Genomic DNA, 6,396 nt, shown 5'->3' with positions numbered 1-6,396 from the left:
CCATCCCCACCTGAGACTATGCTGAGACTAGCTTGTGTCATTACACACGCACACACACACACACACACACGTCACCATATATATATATATATATATATATATATATATATATATATATATATATATATATATATTCTACTACATAATTTCATACTTTTGACTTTGGGTAGTATGTTTCAATAAGTTTCGTGATCTCAAATATTAAAGAAACAAGGTTTTAAAAGCCGTTACTCTTTTTTAAAAGAAAAACTCATACAACATACATACACATATAAGTCATCATTATATAACCAACTTTTTTTCAAATGATTTTTTTTGACTTTTGACATCATAAATGGACTCAGAAGACCCAAATATGGTAAAAACAATTGTAAATTTGGATACCTTTCGATGAGTTTTATGAATTTTAAATATTGAAAAAAAAGAAGCCCTCAGAAGGCCCAAATATGGTAAAAATGATTGTAAACTTGGGTACCTTTCGATGAGTTTTATGAATTTCAAATATAGAAAAAAAATTTGAGAAGCCCTTAGAAGCATGCACAAAAATTGGGCCTTTTGAGTCTATTTAAGATAAAAGTATGAAACTATACACTTGAAAAATAATTTGTAATAGGGCGTATGTGTGTTAAAAAAAGGTATGGGAAGCCCTCAAAAAGCAAACCACTAGTGCTAGCTTCTAAGTGCTCTTGATACTCATGTTTATAATAGTTTTGTGGGAGGGTGGGAGTATTTCCATCAGCTCACAAAGCACCCCCATCACACAACTCGGTGGTATCGAACCCGGGTCCTCTCAATGGGACCCAACAGCTCTACCAACTCGCCTATGTGCCCGTGGGGGTTTATAATCATTTTACCATATTTAGGCCTTCTAGCTATTTTTTTAAGTTGTTCGTGTGTGTGTGTGTGTGTGTGTGTGTGTGTGAGAGAGAGAGAGAGAGAGAGAGAAAGAGAGAGAGAGAGAGAGAGAGAGAGAGAGAGAGAGAGAGAGAGAGAGAGAGAGAGAGAGAGAGAGAGAGAGAGATGTGGGTTGAGAGAGGAGAGAGTAGATTAACAAGAAAAGAGAGATAATTTAGAAATCTTAAAGGTTGCCATTTTTTGTTAAAAGCTCACAAAAAAATCACACCCCACACTTGGGTACCATCCATGGTCCCTTTTTATTCTCACACTAGAGACTTAAAAAATCCTTAGACCCTTGCTAGCCATCTACTAATAGGTACCTCGGGACTTAAAATGGTTCACCGTACCTCGGCACTTAAAATGGTTCACCGTACACCCGATGAAAAGACAACAAAATAGAATTGTTTAGGTAGGTCAATCTTTGGGAATAGTTGTTTCTTAATCAGAGATAATAATTTAAATGCTTCACTATAGTCTTGAAGATATTCTTGAGAAACTAAGTGCCATCTCTATTCATCTTTTGATATTTGAGAATCTATCTAGGTCTATGAAGTTGGTATATATCTTAAACTTATCCTAACCATTTAACAATAGCACCCTTACCACCCAAAAGAGAATAGAAAAGGTGTGCCCGCACAAGCCGTTGATGAAAGAGAGGAGGAAAAATTGTGTTTGTTTCAAAATTCTGAGAGTGGAAGATCACTCTCTCTAGTCTGCTAATCACATCCTTCATCTTGGTTTAGTGAAGAAATGAGGAAAACCGTTAAGCGTGGTTTTCTTGCACACGGTGGTTTTGCATGAAAAATGGAAAGAATGGGATTTGGGTGCAAAATTAAAAATGTTATTTTATGGCTATATCAAGAAGGTACACAGAAATGCATTTTGGGAGGAGGACTTTCAGGTCCATGGAAGTTAGGCAAATCTATCAATCTGCAAAAAAAAAACTTTGTGAAGGTTTAGCGGATTGGCATCCCATCTATCCTGATGCTTGTGGTGTACAAGCTTGTGACTAAGATGCTGTGAATAGAATCAAAGGTATACTGCATGCTGGCCTTCATCCCAATCAATATGGCTTCATCCTAAGAAGGCAAATTATGGACAATATAGCTAATGCTTATATAGGCATTAAATATGCCGAATACATGTGTTAGGATGTCCTCATTATGTAGGTGGACATAGATAAAGCCTTTGATATTATCCGGTGGGATTTCATACCATAGGTAATGGATAGAATGGGATTTGGGTGTAGAATGCTTATATAGGCATTAAATATGCCAAATACATGTGTTAGGATGTCCTCATTATGTAGGTGGACATAGATAAAGCCTTTGATATTATCCGGTGGGATTTCATACCATAGGTAATGGATAGAATGGGATTTGGGTGCAGAATGAAAAATGTTATTTTCTAGCTATATCAAGAAGGTACATTGAAATGCATTTTGGGAGAACTTTTAGCTCCCTAAAAGTTAGGCAAATTTGTCAAACAGGGCTATCCTCTCAGTGCCCTACTATATGACATTGCTATGTATCTGATGCTCTTATACATGGATAAGCTATCCACATGATGCCATACTACATGGAGCTTCCATGGGGAATGGAAACAATTTTGTGGTGGCTCAAGCCTATGCCAATGATTCTTTCTTTTTTCCTCGAAACCATAGAGCCTAATGTGAGGGTTCTCATGCAGCTTTGTCACTTTATGCCGGCAGTGAGGCTGCCATCTGTGTATAAAAGGGGATAAATCTAAGGAAGATAGAGGTAGCCACATTATAGAGAGAAAGATTCAAGTTTGGAGATGGAAGACAATGAAGAGGAGCAAGACGTTGGACTACCAAAACAACAAAGTATAGGAGTGGGTCTCAGAGGTTGTAACAAAGAGGATTGACCACACCTTGTCATTGTTGTGCATAATGGTGGCTCAAAATTATCATTACAAAACACAAGCGTGAGATCTTTGTAAATGGAGATAAGGGATTCTACCATTAGAGGTGAGAGATATAATGTCACTACTATTTGCAAAACACCCAAGTTGCACTTGCTAAGACTTTTAAAAATTAGGGTAGTTGGGGGGGACGTGCATTTGTAGGATGTAAGTACCTGTACTTTGTATGTCTTCATGTCTTCTTCCTTAATGCAAAAGGAAAATGTGTTCATACACTAGCCCTAACTCAAAAAGGAAGACCTTGTAGTAGGGATATTATATATAATGTTTATGTCCTCTATGTTTTAGCAAATGTCTAACTTCTCTATCAATGCTTATATTTTATCAACGTGTTTAAATTGTAATAAAATTTTGAGAATACTCATTTATGTCAAATTATTGAAATATGAGAGAGAGAGAGAGAGAGAGAGAGAGAGAGAGAGAGAGAGAGAGAGAGAGAGAGAGAGAGAGAGAGAGAGAGAGAGAGAGAGAGAAGAAGAAGAAGAAGAAGAAGTAGAAGAAGAAGAAGAAGAAGAAGAAGAAGAAGAAGAAGAAGAAGAGACGAAGAAGAAGAATTACAAGAAAGGGATCTAGGCAAAGCTTTGATACCAATGCAAGAAAGTGATCTAGTGAGAGATTAGGAAACTGCACTCGTTATCCTTGTTGGAATACACACATGTCTACTCATCATAGAGAGTAGCCACCTAAACATGGAAAATATGCCATGTGTCAGCCATGAACATTAGGCCATAAGCTCCAAGAAAGGTACAACATTGCATAATATATCAAAAAGTACCAATACACAAGATGTGCTTTTTATAGTCCCAAGTCCCACATGTGTCCACATGAATAAATGACCCTAAACCCCCATGTTCCTAGGCCTATCCCCCCTATGTGCATGTGCACCCACAATCACATAATGACAAGAATTGTTTAGAAGAGTGTTAGAGAGAGAGAGAGAGAGAGAGAGAGAGAGAGAGAGAGAGAGAGAGAGAGAGAGAGAGAGAGAGAGAGAGAGAGAGAGAGAGAGAGAGAGAGAGAGAGAGATATGAAGAGTGGGAGAAGGAATATCAAGCATGGTACAATTATTAACAATAAGATTTTGTGCTTCGTATAAAGGAATAAATTAATTGATCCATATTGCCGATTATACTATTAAAATTAAATTAAACAAGTAGAACCATAATGCTCACTATACTATTGAAATTAAAATGAAGAAACTGTCCTTTGACGACAAGAGCTTGTGGAAGACAAAAATGAGTAGAACCATAATGCTGACTATACTATTATACTATTAAAATTGAAATAAACAAGCAAAACCATAATGCTAACTGTACTATTGAAATTGAAATAAACAAGTTTTTAAATCACTATTGATGTAATGAAATTTGTTTGATTTCATATGTGTATTAATGAACGAGTTCCACATATACACTAATATGTTGTCACTTTGTGAATGAATGTATATTTATGTACACACGAGAGAGAGGGAGGGAGGGAGGGAGAGGCAGATAACGTGTGTATCCAAGTAAGAGAAATAAATAATTATTTAATACAATTAGTGTATGTGTGTGTGTGTGTGTGTGAGAGAGAGAGAGAGAGAGAGAGAGAGAGAGAGAGAGAGAGAGAGAGCGTGTGTGTGTGTGTGTGTGTGAGAGAGAGAGAGAGAGAGAGAGAGAGAGAGAGAGAGAGAGAGAGAGAGAGAGGAGAGAAGAGAGAGGGAGAAACAGCGTGTGTGTGTGTGTGTGTTTGACGGAGAGAAATAATGTGTTTTGTCAAAGTGCCAGTGATAAATATTTGTTTTAATACCATCAATGTTTTGTGTGTGTGTGAGAGAGAGAGAGAGAGAGAGAGAGAGAGAGAGAGAGAGAGAGAGAGAGAGAGAGAGAGAGAGAGAGAGAGAGGAATATAAGGGAGGGTGAGATAGAGAAAGAGAGAGAGAGAAGGAGGTAGATGCAGAAGAGAGAGAGAGAGAGAGAGAGAGAGAGAGAGAGAGAGAGAGAGAGAGAGAGAGAGAGAGAGAGAGAGAGAGAGAGAGGAATGAAGGAGGTGCAGTGGGGTGGGAAGGAGGAGGGGGGATCGGTCGAACAAGGTTGGCCTTAGCTAGGTTGGGAGGAGGGGATAAGAGAGAGAAGACATGGGCAACAGTAGATGGTATAGAGAGATATTGGTTGTCAAAAAAACTCGTTCTCTGTCTACTAATGAAACTTGGTGCTCTATTTATAAATTTATTGCAACAGTTTTCAATACCACCAGCAAGCAGGCCTTCCCAGTGGCCTTCTCCCCAGCCTTGGTGATCTTATGGACCTTCTGCTCAGCAACCACAAAAGAAGAATAGTCCATAAAAGGTGGCTAGGAGTGGCATTAGGCACGTGAGTGTATGCTATGGGGGCATAGTACACACAAGCAAACAAAGTAAGAGCATGTTTTTGTTATAGTGTTCTTCTGTAACAATTCTCTTGCTTTTCTTCTCCCTTAGTGATCATTATCTCCACTTTAGTTTTCAATGAAGCTTCCAACATCTCACTGACATTTACATGGTGAAGATTTAGTACATTTTGCAACTTCTGCACTGCACAGGCTTACCCTTGTCTATGTTGCAAAAAGATGATTTATTTCCCTTATTTGTTGCAACAAGGCTACTGATGCATTGTTAAGATGATTCCTACTAAAGTGCTGCTGAGATGATATAGCACCTCATAGCAATGAACCATCAAAGCAAAATAGAGAAGCTTGGAAAGACGATATGCACACAAGTGAATCACAATTCTCTCATCGTTTGCACGCAAGCCAGTCAACAAATGTAACACAGTCTTAACAAAAAAAGAAGAAGAAGAAGAGAAAAAAAGCTCAAATAGCTCTCAACCCACTAGAGAGAAGGCCAACACCACCAATATGGAGAGAAAGAGGAGATGCTAGGCTAGTGGCCACCAGGCAGGGTGGAGAGAAAGAGGAGATACACCAAATAAAATACCATAAGGTTTTTTTCCCTCTTTTACATTTCCTTAACTTTGGTCTATTTCACCATCCATCTCCTTGGCCATCTATCTCCTTCATCATTCCACACTATCTGACCATTGTGGTAGAATTTATTATCGATTGCATTGACTTCATGGCTCTACAATCGATATTTTGAGTTGTCATTTTGTGTCATGGTTCACACACATACTTTTGGTACTTCGAGGCTTAGACCCTCTATACCCTCATTTGTAGACTTCATGCTATGACGAGGCAGCATACTCATGCCATTATTGGATGCTTGAGCTTGTGGGTTTGTTGCTTAGTCATTTGAGGTGTTATTTCATAAGGAGGATATATGTGCTAGATGGTCCAGATGGTCTGCATATGGCAACTTCATTGACTTATTGCTTGGTTACCTCGACACAAATGGTTCGGCATTGTTTGCATGGGATGAGTCTTCTTTTAGTGACTTGTACACTCTTAAGCCACCATAAATTATGTTCTTGATGGTGTAGATTACATCGACACGGATTGAGCTGATGATGATGATGTATCTTATACTTAAACACATGATAATGTATCTCTCACACACATGATAATGTATCTCTCACACAC

Source organism: Cibotium barometz, chromosome 1 (assembly GCF_041138505.1).
Source record: "Cibotium barometz isolate CiBa-2024 chromosome 1, ASM4113850v1, whole genome shotgun sequence".
Classification (NCBI taxonomy): Eukaryota; Viridiplantae; Streptophyta; class Polypodiopsida; order Cyatheales; family Cibotiaceae; genus Cibotium; species Cibotium barometz.
Note: the sequence above shows the minus strand (reverse complement) of the source record.